The sequence below is a fragment of the Aquila chrysaetos genome, chromosome 2 (assembly GCF_900496995.4).
Source record: "Aquila chrysaetos chrysaetos chromosome 2, bAquChr1.4, whole genome shotgun sequence".
Classification (NCBI taxonomy): Eukaryota; Metazoa; Chordata; class Aves; order Accipitriformes; family Accipitridae; genus Aquila; species Aquila chrysaetos.
The window spans coordinates 35,595,228-35,618,551 of NC_044005.1; positions in this window are offsets into that span (position 1 = coordinate 35,595,228).

A 23,324-nucleotide genomic window follows, 5' to 3' on the forward strand; every position below is an offset into this window, starting at 1 on the left:
GTGAATTGCAGTTCAGTGTGAAAATCTGAGAAAGTATCTTTAAGTTTTAAATAGAATTCTCTTGGCTTACTGAAACCATGAAATGGAATTGAGGATTTTTTTTTTTTAATGCTGTGATCTTCTCCCAGACAACTATGTTCTCCTCCCACTTGTATCTGTTATGACCTACAGGAAGCTCAGCAGTGGCATACGTGGAAAACATTCATCACTGACTCACAAGAAAAATCATACTCATTCATTTTCTTCCTGCCAAAAGAAAAACCACCACAAAAGACTATTTTCATTTAGTGTTCTCTTTCCTAGTTGCTGAGTGCTGTTAGAAATACCATTGCCACATCTCGATGGGAAAACATTCTGCCCATAGTTTTCAATAGGCATTATACTATTAACTTAGAGATCCTGTTGACTTTTCCCAGCTGTTTTTATTTATTTGTTTAAAATATTGCTACTGCGGATTTCATAATCACTCTTTCCTCCTGGCAATCAGACATTAATTTGTAATGTGCACAAAAACCAGATCTAAGTGGAGAGCAAACACAGGCAGTGTATGAGGGAAATATTTGGGAGTTTTGAGTAAAAAAGCTTGATAGATGTTATGTAACAAATTGCATAAAATTAAAATTCAGGTAAACAAAAATACAGTGAAACCTCAATGTTCCCAAGGTCTTCTGAGACCCCAAGTTATAACTTAGATTAAATGAATATGGGAGCTTGGCTACAACTGTACACATTGCATAGGGCTGAGCCCGGAGTCCTGGTCATGAGAGGTGGTTCAGTCCTGCCCTTCCATCCTAATCTATATTTACTTAAAGATTTCATATGTTTCTGCAGACCTTCAGATAGACACGGTTGTGTTTCATCAGGTATTAGATAATTACCCTTACTAAGCCCAGAGCTGGACTGAACCAGAAAATTCAATGTGCCTGATTTATGCACTCACATTTTCCAATATAAAACTGCCTTCAAAGTAAAAGAAAACTATCTAAATGTCTTATTTACTTTTGTGTTTGGGACTAAAGATACGTGACTTTGTCATCAAAGGAACTTGTGATGTGGAAGTGAAATTAAATTTGTGCCTAAAATGCCTAGACAGTATACAAGATTTTCAAAAACAACCTGAAAAGTTTTCATTTCTTTCTTCTTTACTTATGCTAAGGACAAGTGACTTAGCTATCAATGATGCTTATTAGAATCCTGTAATATAATGAAAATGAAATGCATTGTGCCCAATATGCCTTAGTTTTCATAATAATGACAACACATATGCTGTATTTCTTTCTTTGTTTTCTTTGTGTCAAGGATATAAACTGTCTTTCTGCCATCACAAACTGTGAATAATGTATGAAATAAATAATAAAAAAAAAAAAAATGCGAAATATGAATAGAAATAGGCTGTGCAGGAGACCCATATGTTCTACTTGGGGATGGGCTTGATTCACAGCCTATCAAAGTCAATGCCAAGACTCCCATGGAAATTAATGGGCTTTGATCAGGCCCTATAGTCATATAATTTGGGCCCTGGATTCTTAAGCAATAAGAAAAGAAACAACTTGTCAATGAACAGTATTTTTTTTCTTTGTGTTGCTCTTCAGGTGCCAAGAGCTCTCCTGACACCTGAAGTTTGACTTTGTTGCAGCTTCCCACACTTGGCCCTGCTACTTGTGGAAGGTCGGGGTTTGAGGATATTGTGTATGATATTCAGATACGAGGTAGGGTAATCGAGCAGCTGGTATCAGACCGGCTGCTAAATTCAGAGGATTCTGGGTACTTAAATGAGATACATTACCATCTAACTCCATGTTTATTAGACAGACGAGTGCCTCTGTTTTGAGCTTTGATTTGTTAGTCCCTTGAGTCATCACTTAATACATAGTTGACATTTAAAAATAATACTTCTTGCACAAGGGGCCAGCTTGTGTACGCCGGGCCTGAAGAGCAACATGTCTGCCTTGAGCTCCCACCCACAGTTGTAACAAAGCTAATGAGTAACACGTAGTAATGCCAGCTCTCATGAATTAGTGATGAGTAATGGGCTTTTGGCTGAGATTGCATGATGACATGGGAACCTCCAGGCCTCTGAAAAATTCTGGCTCCGTCACAAGGAAAGCCGTTCATATTGCCTGCCTCCTGAGCTCGCCTCCTTCCTGAGGAAAGGAGCCAGCGAGGCCTGCTGTGGGAGGGCTTTCTCTTCTCCTCTTAGCAACCTGGCGCTTCTCAGAAGAAAGAAGAGAGCTGGAAAAAGCATATTGTGCTAAGGTCTGTTGGCTTCTTTCCCCACCTTCCACATGCAGCGGGACAGGTCATTTGCTCCTTGCTATGTCTACTCGGGAAAGGAAAAAGAAGGATCATTCTGCGATGCCCAGGCCTAGTCCGCAGGAGCTGATAAAAGACAAGGAGAAAAAGGAGTCTACAAGGAGCAAAATAGGGCTGGTGTGGTGGCAAGAATTGACAGGAGGTTGGGAACAGGAGACTGAGAGAAAATTTGAGACAAAAGTGAGCTGAGGGGAGAGCTTAAGATGAGAACTGGTGGTCCATCTGGCTGAGCACTGGGCACATGGGGGTGCAAGCGGGGCCAGTCTGATGGAGGAGGGGACCAGGCTTGTGCAGGGCTGAGGGAGCTGAGAAAATGGAATTATTTGCTGAGAAGTTCAGCAGAGTAGAGGAAATGAGAGATCGTGTAGTGCCAAACACTTAAAATCACATCACTCATTTTCCATGTTTCTCCCTTACAAGGATACAATCCAGAAAGAGGGAATTTGGAAAAAGAAACACAGGTCAAAATCCCCAATACTATTATTTTTGTTATTGTAAACAAAGCATAACAACATCAAAGTACCATTTTCCCATTTTCTGAGGAGGAATATCAAGACCTAGAGGATCTCTTGGAGTTGTCATCAATGCAAGCTTTTGTTTCTGAGAAAAATACAAAGACTCACTGTTTTTTTAGATTTCTGTTTCTGTGTATTTATACTTCTGTATATTTATTATTTTTCAGGTAAAAATTATTCTAACTCAAAAATGGGGTAGGTTGAGCCATTAGCAGTCCAGGAACTCTCACTCCATGTAAAGAAGCCTTCTGAGGAGTATAGTAAGAGGAAAGAGCATCACAGCAGGTGCTGGACAAGGCTGACTGGACCTTCCCGCCAGTCTGGAAGTGCTATTTAGATCATGAGAGAAATGGTACTAAAAGAAACCTACATCTGAAGACATCCATACTGTGGGACCACCATAGGTCTCAGAGAAGTCCTTTAAAAATTGCTGAAAAATGTCAAAAAGGATGCCAGTGGATGAATCCTGCCATCTCATAGTTGATCTCGGGCCCCTATTTTGTTAAAGACAAGCATTCTTTCAGAAACTCATATTTATGCCACCCCAGACAAAAAATTAAAGCAGTACAAAACCTTTTATTTAGGATATTGAATTTAATGAATAAAACAGCTTACCTTCAAATGGTATCATATGTGAAATCATCCTAAATAGTCTCATTTATAGGTGAAATATATTTCTTATTTCTAATGGGAAAGTGAAGGTGAAAAATACCAGTGTGGATTTGTGCTATATACATAAGACAAACTGAGATTTTTCATCTTCTTAAATATTCAAAAATAACAGCTTCTGTCCCACATTTGCAGAGTTTCTAACTAGCAGTGATGAAAATAGAGGAAATTTTTTCATGGAAATTAAGGAATAAAAACCTAACCAACTTTGCATTTTTTGTACTTGATTTGTTGCTTTTTAAACAGAAAGGTACCATTCAGTAACTCATAAAACTGCATTCTCTTTCCATCTGAGCAACATGCTGACAATTACAACAAAATATACCCCGTAGCCAGTAGAAAAAAATAGACCATATAATAAAAAGGACATTCCCCAGGTATTTGGCAGGAGACAACCATTCTTGTCCATTTAAAGACTACGTACAAGACTACTGCTAAAATGCAAAGTTAATAAAACACATCAGAGTAAATAAACTACACCTAATAAAAATGTTACTTAAAATCTCTAGGAACCTAGATAGAAAAGCTTTTTAGACCACTTCTGCTCTCTCCAAACTAATCTCTAGTCAGACATACGCCCAGTTGCACTCTAAAATCAGTGGTTTGCTGAAGCTACTTGTAGGAGCTTTTGGATCAAATCTGGTATTTACATGATCCTGTTGTAAAATGGGTGTAAAATAAATTATCGGACAAGACCTATAAGTGAAAGCACTGACAAAATAATGGTACTTATATTGCTGATTTGGCATTAGTTATGTGAGTAAATGATTATAACAGAGGGATGGAGAAAGTACACAGTAGGAGAGACTACTATCAGAAAGACATCTGATAAAATACATTTTCAACTTTAATCATCTCTAAGCCATAGACTGTCTGGGTAGAATAAAACTAAAAGTGGACTTTTTTGGGGGTTGGGGTTTTTTTTCCAGTTGATGAAAGCCTTTGGCTGTATTTAACCATGCACAAATGACTGACTGCATACTAGTACACAGTCACACATGCAAATACCACTGGCATGCAGAGCAGACAAATTTTGAAAAGAAATATTGTACAAATATTTATTACTCAGTAAGTACCATGGAAGAGGTATACAGTAATAAATACAGACTATTTTAACCCTTTACAATCAGAGTTAGACCTACTAAGGTGTTAAAATCCATTAATGCTGATGGAAATTGACAGTCATAAAATATGGTTGATTTCAGCCTATATAAGCATTTTAGTTACTGTCCTTAGTTTAAATAAACAAAGGCTGTTAGTTAAACTTTCATACAGGGCAGGTATCTCAATATTTAGGCTAAATGCAGAGCATTCAGGCATGAGATGTAAAGTGGTAACTTTCCACTGTGAATCTTAAACAGTGCCATATAGCAAATATTGGTTATGTCTAATATTTTTAGGTCTCCATTGATTCATTCCATATTTGAAATGGAGTATAAGCCAATGCTTTCCTATGCATGGGTGGCATGGGTGTTGACATACAGTTGAATCCTATCTGATGAGTTTTGCACTTTTTGGTGAGCTGCATGTTTCTCATTTGCAGTTATAAATGTGAGCTTGAAATGCCAGCATTTGAAACCATGTGGCAAGATGTCGAAATTCTTTATTGTGCCTTATTACAAGTGCAGTGAATGTATATCTATTATAGATATTTTATATAAATACATAGAGAGATAAAATAAAGAGTCAGTAATTTATAAAAAATGAGAATAATATGCAAAAAAGTCCTACTATTTTATCGGGAATTGTAAGTAGTAGATCTAATTTACCAAAGGCAGCTTCTAAGTCATAACGGAAGTGGTGCGTTGTTAAAAATAATCGATAACCCATCTATAACAGCATTTTTATTTTTATTTTAAAGTGAAAACTGTAAATTGTTTCTACTTAGCAAGCAAATATATACCCCATCTCCTGGTCCCCAGGTCACAAAAGAGGGTTATCCTGTCACCACCACTGATTTCTTAAAAGTGTGACATGTATTTAGTTGTCAGTTCCTATCAGCAGCGTTCACGAATCAACATTACATCAGCAGCAAAGCACACCATTTTATGCTCTTTTTGAAGATAATTAGAGTTCCCTTTTGTTGCAAATAAGATGTAAAACAGCTATAACTGCTGGTGAACGTGATTAAAGTAACCTCTATAGAACCCCATTATTCTAGACAGATTCCTTCAGATGCATAATTTCCCCATTTTAAGAAAACATAATGCATGCATATAAAATTCAAATTGTCGAGACACCTCTAACAAAAATTAGTTCTCTATTAAGGCATTCTTAGCAGCTGGTTAACATGTAAAACTCTTTAAGTGTATTTTAAAATAATCATGAAATAATAGTACATGTCATTAAAGGTAAACATTTTACAGTGAGAGGTTTGTTCAGACGAGAGCTGTGTATTAAACTTTTTCTTACAAAACTCCTATTAGAAGTGTATGAAGAATATATCACATTCTCGTCTCTCTGTCAGGTATCTGCTGGAAAATCCCCCTTCCCCCCAGCTTCATAATCACGCACCACTATACACAGACAAATTAGAGAATGTCCTCTTTTTCCACCCCCCATAAATTATAGCTGAAATATCCTCATTAGACCTCATCTAATATTGTAAAAATTTTGTTCATACGAAAAGTATTCCTCTACTGTTGGACAACATACATAACTTATTTTTTTTGGCACATATGGTCTGACCATCTACAGAGATAGCTGAATAGTGGAAAGAGTGCCTGCAAATAATTTTTTTTAACAACTGATAGAAAAAATTAATCAAATAAACTAGTGAATATTAGTCCATAAATTGTCCCTATAATCCCACTTACCAGTTTAGATGGTATTTTAAAAAACCCAAAATATCTGGCTTTCAAAAAAATTAATTGTTATTTTGTAGCCTAGAAAGGGAAGCTCCAACAAATTACTTTAAAACATGTGGATCATGTTGCTAAATCTCTGATGTATCATTGTTCTTTCGCAGAAAATGTCAAATTTTCCTGAACATAGTTTTGTGTATACTACGATCTGTGGTGTGGAGAGCTAGGTATTGGGGCTGGTTCGCAAAGGGTGCAGGACACCTCAGGGCAGCTGTTGAGCAATCTGATTTCAGAATTGGATGGATAGAGTTTGACTCTAACCACACAAGGGCAATATGCAGTGCAGTTCCTGGAATTAGGTCCTTGATGATAGTTTACCTTTGAATTATGTAACAGATAGTAGTTTATTTGAAATTTTCAAAAGATAATAAACTATGATGAACAAATTAGGCAAAGATTGCCAATAGAGTGACCATTACTTTTGCTGAATAGTTATAATTATAAAATCAAATCCTGGTTTGCTCTGTTGGATACCTCAACATCTAAAGGAAATGTTATTAAAGAAGCTTACAAATGAATAATCATTCCCAACAACTCACAGCAGCACTCACAGCATGAAAGTGTAAGAAATAGGGAAAGTTTTCAAGGAGGGAACTGATTAGGGTGAGGATGATTCTCTGTCAGAAGAATGTATTGTGCAAGTGTCCTCTAGAGAAAAAATTTTCACCTGAAAAGAAACAGCATTATGAACACTACAGAACTGTAGATTGCAGGACACTGATCTTATTAAGAACCAATGCTAATTTGCACACTGTCTCCCGCTGAACTAGAAGCAAGTTTACCACTGGGTTTGTTAATTTACGCAGGACACCATTATCTTTGGTTGGACTTAATGTATCAGAGTAGAGGTCATTAACTGCTGGGTTCATGATTATCTAGCATGAATTACAGACAGTATCACAAAAATACATTTGTTCTGAAGCTTCATTTCTCCTCATGTGATTTTTTTCCCTATTGGTGTTTAATTCCATTTTCAAAACCCTAGGCATTGTGTATTACACATACACACACACACACTCCGTCAGGCTTTTTGTTGCTGTTGTTTTTTCTTCATTAACCATTCAGAAAATTAATGCAATTTTAAATAAAAATAAAGTGCAATAGTATGTACTTTGCATTTAATAGAAGTAATACACAGTCAGCTTGACTTTTTCAATTCACCATAGTAGGCATAATTACATTGTAAGCTCTAAGCTCCCCATTATAAGTAAATCAATGATTTAGGTAGCTCAGTATTGGGGAAATAAGTGGCTAAAACTCTGCCCTAGATGCCATACCATGGATTTATCTAAACTGTCCACTGGATTTCTGAAGCTTTTCCTGCACCCTAAAATGCTGTTGGAGAAAAAGACTATAGACTGTCATTGGAACACTGGTTTTAAATATAGCTTCATAAAATCATGCATCCACAAGGAATCAGGAATTTGGAGTTAAACTTGAAAGCATATTTAATAGAAATATTTGTGTTTTCTAGTTAAGTAAACACATTTTCAAAGATCTATGCTCAGTCTATTTTACTTAAATGGAACCAACCATCTACAAATTCATTTACAATTTTTAGATCTGTACAAGCACATTCCTAATAGCAGGGAACACTTTTGTGTCTCTGCATGATATCTTTAGAAAGAGGTGAATTTTCATTTATTTAATGCAAATATTCATACAAGGTAAACTGCTTAGGCATATATGGAGCATGTTTTCATGGAAGCTTTGTGGCAATAGGAACATAATATAACATAATTGTACTATAAATGGAATGCTGCAGTTTCAAAATTACTCATGCTATGGTGTAGTGACTAAAAAAGAATATAGGAAGATTGAGATATTATGTGCTGGGTTTTGAGCTGCTTTGCTTACAAATGATTTCATTCTAGTTTTATGTGTGTTTTAGGAATATCTCTTCTTTTGTACTAGGCAAATATCAACAGGGAAGATATACCTGATCTCCGAATTCTGCTAAAGCTCTGGATAGTGAAAGTTGTTTCCATCATTATTACAGCTTGGTGAACTACTTCATCTATATAAACTACTTGCAGCAGCTTGATTTTTTAAGAAATTTAGCCCCATTTTCCATTCACAGATTTTATATAAACAGGGATTTTGTAAGTTTGAAGTGATTTTCATTCCAAGTTGTTTCTCTTTTTTATGCAAACAATTTAAGAGTTACAGTTTGTCATTAATTGCCTACTAAGACTATAGTTTTGATTATTTCTGCCTATTGTTATTCACTTGATGTTACTGGTTACTTGAGTAACATGGTATTTTTTCCTTCTATCTGCATGGTTGAAATACTGATGGCGAAGAGAAAGACTTGAAAAGTTAAGTGTGGTAAAGCACATGTGCTCATGTGTTCATGCACCCATAAATATTCTGAGAAACAAAGAATATCTTGTAAAAGTAGTTGTGAAAAGTAAATAAATAGTTTATATACTTATCAGATTGAATTTGTGACTCAACTTATTGCACCCATAGAATTCTGTGTTTAACTGGTATAACTGATGTACATAATACTTCAGTACCATTTGTCAGGTCATAGGCAGTATAAAAACTGTTCTTTTGTTAGGTTATGACCACAGCAAGCAATGGTGTTTAGGAAGAGATTATTCCCGCTGCTATACGCTCTCTATACATTTGTGGCTACATATAGTAACTGTAAAGTTCTCTAAGTAGAGAAGTAGATCAGGAGGAATTCTGTTTCCTGACACCACTGTAATTCTTTAATTTTTCGGCATAGGGATGCGTTAGGTTAGAGCACTTGTATAAACTCCTACAGCCTTTGTTAGAAACTATACTGAGCTCAAAAAGAAATTTGCTGATGTCCTAGATAATTCTCCAGATAACAGACATTATGGATATCTCAAATAGAGATTAATGACTATAAAGGTAGTTAACTGCTAGCTGGGGACAATGTCTTGTCCTTTTATTGACATGAAAACTGTACTTTCCTGCTTGAAGATGTAATGGCAATGAGGGTGGAAAAAAAGAAAATAAAAGGAAGCATTGTGTACATCATTTATAACTTTTTTACAAGATCTTTTCAAACAATCTATTCTAATATGCCATTTCTATGGTCTATTTCAAGACCAGTATCCTCCATATAAGATAAACAAAGATAAAACCCAGTCAATTATGTGTTTACAGCATTTTCAGTGTTATAAAATGTCATAGGCAGTTTTGAATAACTCCTTACTACAAACTTATGCTCCAGATAATGAGTTAAATTCAAAAAATCCATCACCATCAACTTTCAAAATTTAATCTTACTGGAAGTAAAGACATTGTGCTTGCACATGGTGCTTAGCTAGGATTTCATTTGCCTTAATCCCTTTGGGATGGGTCATCCTCACACTTTGGTTCTTCACTAGACTTTACAAGGAGGTTCTCCCTGCAGCTGCCTTCTGTCCAGGTAACCTTAATAGCCACCACCCTATACTGCTTCTTTCCTCTTACAGATCCCTCCCTATCACCTTTACCTTTTATACCAAACCATATACATTCCTCTATGGACCTCTTGGCTCAAGGCCTTTAACATTAAGCAGTCTTTATACGAGACAACACTGGAGAAAACAAGGCAGACTGCTATATTTGTATAGTCAGCTTGCTAAAGATTGTGGAATACTGGATATTAACATGGCTGCCAACAAAAGAAAAGCAGTGAATGGAGTTAATGGTGCACCAGACATGATACCACATGGATAAAGATGAGCCTGAAGAAGAAAAATTCTAGCCTGAGCTCTTTTGTTTATATTGAAAATTGTTATTTGGACTTCTTTCTACTTTTGAAACAGTTCAGGTGGAGGAAGAAGAAAGGGATGAAAAAAAGAACAAGAGAAGAAGGGTTTTTCATACTCTTAGAGCTCAGTCAGATGCTTAGTAATCGCATATATCCATTGGCCTAGGCAGTCTTTGTCTTTTTTATAATGACAATAAATTTTCTGCTATTGAAAAAGAAATTCAGAAGGCCCAGATATGTCCTTTTCTAGAGAGAGAGGGGATTCTTAGACTATATTACTTACATTGAATTGGCACTAAATATTCTAGTGACCACAACTACCAGGATACAGAAATGTGTCCCAAGAAACTCATTTACTCAAATCATCTACCTCAGGAGAAACAATGTAAAACTGAATTAGGAGAGCTCCTCTGGCAAAACAACAGGAAACTCACAGATGAGACCTATTAGCAGTATTGCATGATATACCACCTAAAATAGCTCTGCTAAAACTAGCCTGGTAGAAATAGATTCCAATATATCTGTGGTTATTTGGTATCATGAGGCATAAAATAGAGTGCTGACTTCTTTTCCATTTATGAACACACCATATTTGTTTTGCTGTAGATATCCATCCCAGTAAAAATCCTTACTGTATTGTAATCAAAAAATGATTGCCAGGAACGATTTATCTACCCTGTGTTCGCAGTTTTAAATAAGAGTAGAAGGTTATCAAAAATCATAGCGAATAAATTTGAGGAAGTGCTTATAAACATCGGGGAGTTTGCAGAAAACTTTTGTACTATTGTACAAGGACAAAAAAAAGGAGAAGTCTTCTGGCATAAGAACTGACAGATTATGTTACTGTCCACAATTGCAAAATTAAAAGAACTTAAGCCAAATGGTACAGCACATGTAGATGACGTCATTCTTCACATCCAGGAGGAGGTCACTCTACCTGTGGGGGAAGTGCTGACAGGATGTTTATGTAGGATTGAAGTCAGATATAATTTGGGCAAATGAGGGCAGGAAGAGGGTGTGTAAATAGGAAGTCCCTTAATTCTGTTTAATTTCCTTCATTCTCTTTTTATTGTAACTTCTTTCATACCTGAAAAATGAACTGTTTTCCATGCAAGAATGATAAAAACATAAAACAAATGAATTGCCTTCATACACTTCAGCCATTTGTATAAACAGCCACTTTACCTTCTTCTTTATTTACATTATTTAGGAAAATGTAAGCAAAAACACCTCTGTCCTTTGGCTGTATTTATTTGTTCCAAGTGGTGGTGTAAGTTCACCAAATCTTTAATTGTGCGTTGATTAGTTTTTTAAAAAGTATAAAAGATGACACTTTATACAGCATTATTAGCACTCCTGTTAAAGATGCAATGGAAGATTTATTGAGAATGATTTTAACTCTAGTCACTTAGAAACTCATGCTTACTGACATATTGCCCTGAAGTAGTTACAGTATAAAACATGCAAATGTAATGATAGCTTTGTTATAGATGATGAGTTAGAGGGAAAAAGAGTTTTGTAATAATTGCAATACCTATAATGAAACCATAATGTTAGTTTATTCCCCATTCCTCCCTCCATTTCATTAATTTATTTATTTGAAATATACCAAAGAAAAAGACTGAAAGCAAGATGAGAATTTTAATGAATGTTTTCTTCTGCTTCCAGACAAGTATACGGAATAGCAATGTGCATAATTTTCTGAGTTACATTATGATAGAGCACAACACACAGAATAAAAGAGTTATCGTGTGACCCCTAATGGAGTTCCTTTGACATACCACTGGAACTGGCCAGATTATTCCTTAGATACATTATCCAGTGTATTTCACCTTTTTTATGTTCTTGAACCAAACTTGACTTCTATAAATGCCCGTGTTTGTAAGTATTCACAAACAAATCGCAAAAGTAGATTTCAGACAATCTTCATAGATTGTCCATTGGCATTTATTTAATTGACTAAAACATTTGTAACAAATAAACAAAAAATATTACCTATACTAGATGGTGGACAGTCAATAGCAAATACCTTTGCTATTGCTATTGTGAAACTTTAGTGCATGGTCATTCTGCATCTCTTCATATAAAAAATCATTGCCTACATAAACTAAAGAGGAAATAGACGAGTAATGTAAAGGGGAACTGTGAATGCAAGTATGTTCACAAAGAGAAATCTGGTCCAGCTTCTGCTTTTCTCTTTTTTTCTTCCCTACACCGCCCTGCCCTCCCTGCCTTTTTCCATTTTCCTTTTTCCATTTTCCTTTCCTTAAATTAGGCTGTAGCTATCTTACATTGTGTCCTAGCACAGGCTGGTTTTTGTTTCCCCTGTAAATAGAGATGATAGAATGATACTGTACAGTTCCTATAAGAGATAGGGCACTCCCTTTATTTCATGGCAGGTTTCAGTAGAGAGGGAGACTTACATAAATGTTCTTGGAGACTTACTTACATAAATGTTCTTCATGATTTAATATCTTAAAACTGGATCTTTGTCCTGCAGTCAGACAGTATGTTTCTGGACTCTGGCTGAGTTCAGCAAGTAAAAATAGTGGCTGCTTACAGAGTCTAGCTGAAGGAGAATAGCATGCTGTGTTAGAGAAGAATATTCTACAGAAGAGGGAAAACTGTCAGAGCTTTCATGACCAAAGTTTCATTTTGCCACTTTACTGCAGTGTATTATTTACAAGCTTTTGGTTAACCCCTGCATCTTTTTTTAAAATACTATTTTACTTCTACTTGGTCCATCCTTGCAGCATCGAAGTATTAATTTATAGTGTTTTGTCCATAAAATCATTTATGTTAACATGTTCTCACTGTCTGATGGTTAACTTTTAAAACCAAGACTCTAAAGAAGAAGAGGTGTTCGAAGATAGCAACCATTTCTCCTTTGAAAAAAACAAGGATCATGTAGTAGCAGCACTCTGTTGCCTAAGACGGGTAGAAAAATTTTAAAGCTTCTCTCAGCATCTTCATGATCCATAAGAGTCATCAGGCTACTGGAAAGCCAGCATTGTTAATTTCAAGTCATTGTCTCCTGCCCTCAGCTGTAGGAAACTTGTGACACCACCACAAGGAGGTGGTGTCATACCCTGACTAATAGTAACAGAAGGTAGGGTTAGTAATTTCAGCATTTGAACGTAATTTAGTCGAGGAACGTAAACTGGTAACCAGCAGCCCCAGGGAACAGAGGAGAAATTCTGAAGACAATTTTCAACTGTCACCTGTTCTTTCATCAATTTTTCCAAGTTGTTACCTTAAAACCCTACTGCCAGGATGTAACAACATTGTACAGCTACTTATTAGCAGAGTCCACAGGCCTGAAGCAGACACTTGGGCCTTCTGACCTGTTGTATGCCAATACATATCCCTCATCACTGAGGGTAGTTTGTCTGAAAGTCAGCCCTTTTTCAATCAATATTTTGGTGCCTTACAAGGAAGTATGTATCTTCTTCCACTGAAGAGTCTTAGCTTGAAATATGTACCTCAAGGTGATTTGTAACCCCTTTCTTTAAAAGACTAAGGGTGGGAGGTGAAGGCAAATCATTCCCCACAACCAAAACACACCCACCTGAAGAAACGTCAATGGCAGCACCTCACTTCTACCAAAACAGTAGTTTGACAGTTTGTGCAGTCATCCAGGGCAGCCAATGGTTTTCAGTGCCCCGTCACCTCAACAGGTGCCTTATCCCTCAAACCATATATTCTTCTGAAAGGAGGTGGGGATTTCAGTCCAGCTGAATCTTCTCCACTTTTCCTGGAATACTTGTCACCCAGAGACTGAATGTCATTCTTTAGCCTCATGATTACAACACTCACCTGGCAGTGGGGAGACTGGAATTCAGTTCTTTTGCTAATTAGTTTGACTGGTTTCCTCAGTGGAAGCTTCCAACCTGTGAGTTAGTCTCATTTGCTTTCACATCGTCTCTCTCTGGCCTAATGAATAGTTCTTATCAACTGCAATTCACGACACTAAAAAGGTACTGAGAGTCGTCTTCTTCAGCTGCCTGGGTGGCATATGTTGTGTGTTCCACGGTGGATCCAGGTGGACTACGATCAGGTCAGATGCAAAACTGTGCAGTGCTGTTGCATCGCTGTTTGGCAATGCCCTGCATCTGTTGCAGTGATCAAACGTAATGAGAAGTCCTAACAAGGAACAATAATTGGCTCAATGTGAAACAACCAGTCTCTAACTGAAAAATGACCTAAAAAAAACTTCAACAGTGTTTACACCAGTGATCTGAAATTCCTGGCAAAAAATTATTGGAATGCATCATATATTACCCAGGCTAGGGCAAATTATTAATTAATTCTTTTTCAAAGGTCTGTTCATCTTTATATATGTACTTGAAGGCTCTATTTGACACAGCATACTAGGATTAAAAACACAGTGCTGCTGGGCCCCTTGCTAGTATCAAGGCCTAATCAATTATTGCTATACTATTGTAATAAAGCTTTATTATAAAGACAGTGAATCTGTTTGATGAATTTCAGACTACAAGAGAAATGTAAGTGTATTTGTTTTGTCATTATTTATGAAATCTGACCTGGAATGAAATGTTGCCTTTTGTTAGTTTCTACTGAGAGCTGGATTTTGTACTACTCTACACAAGTAAAATTCCCCATAACTTCATTGCAGAATTAACCCTGAACCAATAAACACAAAGTTTAAATAAGAGATTTGGCTTGAGATGGATTATAGAAAAAAATATCCTGCATCAACCCCTGCTCCATTCATTCATGCATATACATTTCTATTTAAAATAATGGTGCTATACTTGAATGAACAGGACTTGCCCCTGCCAGAGGATCTGATTATTAAAAATGAGCTCAAAGGAACAAGATCTGCAACATTAGAAGTACACCAGAAGTAACTGCAATCAGTGAAACTAACAACATAAACAAAAGCTTGCAAAATTGGGTGCTTTGTTTTAGAGAAAAAGAAGAAAAAATAGAAAAAGGAAGTAAAAGAATATTTACCACTCCTTTAGTGAGAATAAATATGTTTTGGAAAGAAAGCAGTTTTCCTATATCTGCTTTATCCGGCATGGCAGAAGGATTTATACAACAAAAGACAAAACCATTTTATAAAACTGGATGCAATGTGTGTTTACAAAGTGGACATTTCCTCTTGTCCCAGTGAATAACATAAGGATCTTGTATGCCATTTTAGTTCACAACACCTGTGATGAATTATTTGTAAATGCAATGAATAACATTACTAGGAACATGTCAAATTATACGTTGATAATGAATTTTTGGATGCATCTGCTATGTAATTGTTCCCAGCGGATGTGTATTCATCTTCACCTGGCATTATTTTCCTGATTTTGGGGTTTGTTTTTTATTATGCATTTTCATTTCTATCATAATTGTTACAGTGATCCCTGTTCCTTTGTTCTAATCAGGTCCCTTTAATGGTGTTGCACATTCTGAACAAAAGAGGAGGGGAAAACACACCAGGCTATTGGCAAAACAAAACACTGGTCTTTATTTGTGACTTTCTAAGTGCCTGCTTGGCCTCAGAAGGTTGGGTGGTGTTGACAGGGACCAGTTGTTTCCCTGAATGTGTCTGCCAGCTGCTCCAGGCATGTGTTCTGCAGAATAGGAGGTGAATAAATGCTAAAGGCTGCTCTGCTGACAGACAGGTACATGCTGCTTTTACTAAGTGCATCTGAGATTTTTTTTGAAAAGGTAAATAAAGCAAATTAGTAGCATTAGATGGTATCTTTTTTTCACAACACTCTGATACACAGAAATGCTCGCAATGAAAATATCTGTCATCAGTTTATGGTTTCAGTAAGCAATCCTACATTAATTGTGTTTATACAAACTTTCTGTATAATGTACTGTTTATCATCCAGAGGTCATTTTTACTTTACAGAGTATACTTGTCTCTCAATACGAGTAATTTCAAAATGCTGCCAAAATCAACTGATCAAATACTGAATCTATGTGTGCAGAACTTAGGCTTTTATTAAAATTTTGCTTATTTTCTAATTCAGTAAATCATTTACAACATCCACCCACCCAAAACTGTTTTCTACTCTGAAATATTTGCTCTACAATTTACACCCCTTTGACTTCTATATTGGTACATGCAGCAGCTGACATTTCTCTGTCTCACTGGGTAGTGGAGTGAAGTACATGAACAATTTTAGCCACAGTAAAAAGAACAGTCTGGTTCTGGTCTTTTCCAGAGGTTCACAGTTTCCGTTCCAAGGCTATTTTTGAAAGAAAGGAAATCACTGAACTTCATATCTAGATTTAATTTTTTTTTTTTTTCCTGAATTTAGAGTGATGGCCCTGTCTACGAAAAATGTCAGGTGGAAATTTTTAAACAAACCTTAATAAAAAAAAGAAAAACCCCAAAGCCTGAAACAGCTTGCTTGCTTGCTTTCTCTCTCTCTCTCTCTCTTTCTTTTTTCTTTCTTTCCTTCTCTTTCTCCTTTCTTTCTCTTTTTTCTTTTTCTTTCTTCCTTTCTTTGTCTTTCTTTCTCTTTCTTTCTTTCTTTCCCTTCCTTCCTTCCTTCCTTCTTTCCTTCCTTCCGTCCTTCCCTCCTTCTCTCCCTCCCTCATGGTAATAACTAAATGGTTTATGGCTGTTATTTAGCAAAATACTCCATTCTCTTTTGTGGAAGACTAAATTGGAAATTGGAACATACTCTCAGCTGAGCTGCCTGATTTTGAAACTCTCAGTGGCATTCTAGATTTTTTTATGTTTCTTTTAAACATTTGTAGATTGCTACATTCAGCCCAACAGTTCCATGAGGTCTCATTACAATCATTTATACCACGCTGTTCTTAAAAAAAAAATATTTTTCAATATTTGGCTTTCTGAAAGGGGATATAACATGAAGGTAAAATACAACTAGTCTCTTTAATCAGTTGGGAATTGTTTGTATTCAGAATAATTTTAAACTATTTTTCCCCCAGTGTTTTAACATCAGGCTCCCTGCATGCAGCACGGCATGCCCAGTATGCACCTGGATTTTTTTTCTTTAACTGTGAAAGTGAAAAATAAACTTAGCGTTGCATCACAAACATTAGTTTGCAGTAATTTTTACAGGGCTACAGAACATGCCTTCAAGAAGAGCACTGCATGAATGCAGTTTATATTGCATTTATTCACATTAAATAATTAGAAAGTGAACATTAAATTGACAGTAATGTAGAAAGATGCTTATTTATAAGGCTTAATAGCTACAACACCATACCAATACTTTGTACATGGACAGCACCTCTTAACAAGGAGTATTTTCAAAAACATTAATAAGCTAAATGTTAGGGACACATGGAACTAAATTTTTCTGCTTATTATGCTGGCTTGAGCTAAGGAAATAGATGTATTTAACCTCATGGTTACTTCAGGAAAATTGGGAGCAGAATCCAGTCAAACATGAGCTGTTTAATATCAATGCTTTGTAGATATGTTGCAGTAGAATTTGGGTTGTACTTATAGAATATGTTTACATTTCACATGCAGATATAATTGTTTTTCTCTTCACTGTCACTTTGTGTCAGTAGGTCTAATATAATCAACAACACAAATATCTATTCAGAGTGATTTAATAATTTACACCGGTTCTTCCTGTTGAAATCTGGACTTTGAATTTCTTCAGAAAAAGATATACAGCTACTGTATGACGCATAATTGGGAGTTAGCCCAAATTGCAGCAATAGTCGTACATAGCAAAATATTTAATTTAATCATTCATTAGTCTAATATATCTGTTCCTCCTCTGATCCTGGAAATTTGTAACGAGGCAATTGAACATCCTCAGTTTTTGTTCCTCTGGGATTTTTTCATCTGTCAAGAGAATTTTGCCCAACTATTTCCAAAAAATGATGAAAATGAAAATCAAGTGGCTCAGATTACAAAAGCTATAATAAAATAAATGCCACTTTCTTCATTATACTAAACCAATTAAATCTAATTTCTCTTCTGTTTCCATACATAAGCAACAGCTGTACATGCCATCCATGGGTAATTAATTGCTTCCAACAGCCTGCCAATGAAAGTGGTATTTCTTTAAATTGGTGACACAGCACAACACAGGCCTGTAAGTACGTCAGAGCACATCAGATCACGCAACGTGTGTGACATACTGCAAGGCATATGTTTCAGCATGTACGGCTGAAGAGCAGCGCACGCTTCTGCTGTCTGTGCCCTAGAGCTGGGGTGTCTGCTGGAGAATGACCAGTGACACCATGGGGGCTCAGCACACAGGCTGCCTAGAGGGCATCCCACAGAGATGGACAGCAGATGCCATGGTTTGCACCACCGAGCCGAGCAGGTAAGGCGTACAGTGCCCTTCCATCGTGCCCCTGCTGCCAAGCATAACCGCCTGGAATCACCAGGGAGCCGTTGCTTCAGACAAGTGACTTGACATCAGAGAAGGACCAATACAGGTTTTAACAATTTTTAGCAGTAGTTGAAGCTCCATAAAAAATTGGGGTGAACCGTGAAACAGAGAGTGGAGTTAGTGTCCCAAATGTGCCTTATCAATCTCTTGCCCCCTCAATGGATAAGGTAAATGGTCTTCTTACAGAAGACGATGTACAGCATGAGAGCCTACTACTATAACTGGATTGTGTCTGGTCTGGGTTGTTATAGAAATGTGTTTATGTGATCCAGAGACAGCAAGGTAGCCATGTGGCTCATAGTTAATAATAAATGACATTCTTATTCTTTTTTTCTGTTTGAAAAATTCATTATAAAGATTTCATGTAACAAGAGAATTTTTCCAGCTCCATTAGGGAAAAAATGAAAGATGTTTGAGTTGCGGGGGGGGCGGGTGGCCCACGGAAACAGCTTTTATTGTTTACTCTTGAAGTTCAAAAGAAGTAGTGTGTGTGCCAAGCCTTTGTAAAAGTAGAGAATAAACAAACATTTTTTAGTGAAAAATGAAAGAAATTGCAAGGGTTTTTAAAAAGGTACATTGTTTTTTCAGGCTTAAGCCATCGAGTTAAAGCTTTTAGTCTCTTTATTCTGGCATGTTTTTCTTTATTTGAATTTTCAGGTTTTGTGCTCTGTATGTACAGATATGAGTACAACTTTTAGAACTGTATGTATATGAAAGAGAGGACCTGATCTACCTTTTATGTACACTGATACGAAGTAGGAGAGAACACACCAGTCTTTGCCACTACACAAAAGTAAAACTCAAGTAAATGAGAAGCAAATTAGACATGTGGAATAAAATTAAGACATGTTAAGAACATTAGAAGAGCCCGACTGGTTCAGACCCATGGTCAAAGTAGCCCAGCATTCTGTCTCTGACAGTAGCGCAGGAGACACTGTTAGGGACAACACACAAGCCCACAACTTTCTACAGTGAATTCCCCTCATACTCCCCCAGTGTCTGGAACAGCTCCATTAGGGATATTAGAAGGCAGATCCCTGCCTAGTCTTTGTAAGAGCCATTCATGGACCTGTTGCTTTTCTAATTCCTTTCTGAATTCATACTGTCTGTCCTCCACAGCCTTCTGTGGAAGCAAGTTTCTGAAGTTATCTACTCTCTGCACAAAGAAGTGCTTTCTTGTATTTGGGTTTTTTTTTGATTACTTCTTATAGGTTTTAGTGAGTGGTCCTTGCTATCATATTGTGTGGAACTTGTTGAACAGTTCCACAACCAGATTATCCATTTGTTAATAAACCTGGACCACAATTCTCAGCCATCTCTCTAATCCCAAACTTCCTAGCCTCCTCATATGCAGTTGATCCATCTTCTTGATTATTTTAGTTGCCTCCTCTGTTCCTCCTCCAATTTCATGGCATCTCTCTTGAGACATGGAGACCAGAACTGCACACATTACTAAAAAATTAGGTACACCCATGTTTTTATATAGCATCAAAATTATGTCTTCTATCTTGTTCTAAAAACCTTTTCTGATGATGTCCTGCATTTTGTTGATTTTGGCTGCTACTGCACGCTGAGCTCATGACCTCCCACACTTGCCAGGGATGACTCCAGGATGCCTTTCCTGAGTGCTGAATGGTCATTTTGAGTTCAGCATCACGGGGCACAGCTCAGATTATTCTTCCCTGATGCATTGCCTTAGATTTATCTATACTAGAGGTCATTTGCCACCTTCCTTCTTTGCTCAGTTTTGCTACCTTTCTTCTCAGCTCTGAAGTTCCTTCAGCCAGTTGGCAATGACATTTGACCACAGACAATAGCTTGATATCATCCTCAAACTTGGAGATTTCACTGCACACTCTCTTCTCCAGATCATTGATGAAAATATTTAATAAAGCTAGTGTCAGTGTCTATCCCTCAGGGACCTCGCTGCTGAAAATGAACTATCCATCATGTAAAACAACCAAAAACTCCTACTCTTTCCTTCCTATTCTTTAACCAGTTTGCAATCTATAAAAGACATTTTCTCCACACGCTTGGTAACTGGTTTTCTTTACTAGTTAAAGGCTTTTTGAAAATCCAAATATATTACAACCTCTGTATCCTCTTAATCCATGTGCTTACTGAAACCACAGGACTCCAGCAGGTTAGAGGGGCAGAATTTCCTGTTGTAGAAGTCATGCTGATTCTAGACGGTTTCTGTGTGCTCAGTGATCTTACTCTTTATTACAGAGTCTACCCTCTTACCAGGAATAGAAGGATATGAGAACAGCTCGTGATTCCTGAAAGGCTGAATGGAAGATCTGTACAATTTTTTTGTAAATCATGTCATGCACATGTTCTTTGTAATATGTGTGTGGAATACAGATTTTTAATATCATAAGCATTATTTATTATTAAAAATTCATTAAGAATGGAAGTTTTCTACTTGCCAGTTTTCATACCCTGCTGCAGAATTATCAATTATTTAATAAAGTCTGAAGGAAGGAGTTGGAACAAAAAGGTATGGACATGCAAAGAGTATGGTTGTGCATTACGCTTCCTCCATGCACTCCAGGTCTTCTCCAGAACCCAATCCTGCACTCCATCGAGCAACGGGAAATTTGCCCTGTGTGAAGAGACCAAACTCTGGCACCCCTCACTTGTATCACAGAAAGGCATAGAAGCATATTGGCTTTAGCCAATAGCTTTAGCTATTTTATCCTGTTTTTCCTGTAATAAGAACCTGTCTAAAGAATTTCTATAAAAATTATACTTACAAATCAGTATTCTTGGTTAAGTTCATTCTTAGAGCCTACAGAGTTTTTGCCTTGACACTTCAAACACCAAGTTCAGTGTTTCTTCTTTCGTACAAGCAATAAAACAAATGCCTGACCTTCCCTGCTCAAGGCTCTGAAATACTGGTCTTCTCAAAACTTCATTTAAACCAAAGAACGTGATCAATATTTTGGTATTTTGCATGTGTCTATTATAAATATATTAAATACACTGCATATACACAATAAAAATATACTCACTCCCTATAAATTCTATTCTGTGTACACATATAAACCGCTGCAATTTAGTTATTTACTGGGTACTACAAGAGCTATAAAATGCCACTTTCTAAGAATACAACTGAGGCTTAAGTCAGCATTTTTATGATATCATCTGTACTGGGAAAACATTAAAGGCTCAATATTTAATAAACATAATAAACATCCCCATGAAACAAATTGTTCATAAACTACCTGTTTAATTTTTCAGGGTTCCTGAACCACATATTTTCTTATTAGTTGTGAGCCTGCTGGGTTGCAGGATAGATAGGGCCTGTCAGGGATAGAATATAATGTAGCGGTTTTATGAATTATTTCTGTGAGGAAAAGCCTATTACAGCTGACAAGAGGATGATGATATTAGCCCATCATCATTCAGATGGCACCACCCTTCCCCCTTTCATCCATCAGACCTCTTGTATGGAGGCTGAAAGCCATACAGTCTTTGCATAGCCAACACAAAGACAAATACTGCTCTTTTTCTGCGTCCATGAAACATTTAGTATTTCATTTTGAATCATGGCAGATGACAGTAACAAATGGCCTAATGAATCTCCCTTATTGTCCCTTGTGAATCTGAAGACGAGCTAAAAGTAAAATCTCTGTTTCTTTTTTTGGACATGCTCATTTGGGATTGAAAGGTTTTTGCTGCATTCTAAATAGCATTCCTCCATTACTGAAAATTAGACCAATAAACGAACAAGCAACTTGCAAACCACACAGCTATGCTGCCGTAGACTATTCTTCACCCTCTACCTGACAAATAGTATTTTGGGGAAAGTGCTTCAATCAACTTTGGCACAATTATTTAAAGCAATGTACATATGTAAAAAAAATTAATGTAAAAACAATACTAAAGTTTTGTATTAGAAAACAATAGTAACACTTCAGTGGGCATCATGAATTATAAACCCATTTTTACCACCTTTTTGTTTTATTTAAAAGAAAATACACTAACGATGTCCACACTCTAATGCAAGAATATGGCATTACCTGTATTAATTTAAAAGATCTGATCATCTAAACATTTCTTTAAAGAGGGTCATCGCTAAAAAATCACTACAGATGATCATTCCCCTCTTACCACCACTCCCTCCCAAACTACGAACTGAACATCGTTACACAGCCATCTTGCCTTCATTTGCCCATGCAGGAAATTTTACAGGCAGAAATTAATAATGTGGCTAGAAATAGTTTAGTGAGCACTGTGTGATAAAAATGCTCCCATCACAAGAGCTCGCTCTCTTTGATCCAGTTGTTACATGAGCTTTTCTTTCAGCTGTACAGGTGATTGCTGCCCTTGCATCTCACCCCCTGCTTTAACTGTCTCGGGCGCAGGCTGAGCGCCGGCTGGGGTCACACTGGGCTGCCTGGTGCCCCCCCCCACACTCTTGGCATTCACCCCAGCACGACTGCATCCTGAACCTCATGTAAGCCACGTCTGCCCTGCTGGGCAGGTATGCTTGGCGTGGGCCACGTGGCTTTAGCTCCCTGGCTGCGTCCTGACTCCAGGTCAGAAATAGAAACGCGAGTGCGATCCCTCCATGTGCTTCGGTCTCCTTTCAGTGGACACCTTGATAGACAAGTATAGAGGGAGCTGCAATGCTCTGCAGTAAGGTCCAGCAATCTGCATGATGAGGAAACTAAGACTAGGGACTGCATCTATCCTACAGCATAGGCAGGAAACCTTATTCTCATTGGCCCCATTTATACTTCGGTCTGGCTCCAAGATGTTCTGATGTTCTGTACGTGCACCTCTAACATGACTAAAGTTGTCAGGGTGTAACCTATTTGCTCATTCTTACCAAAGAGCTATCACATCCCTTTCAAGGCTG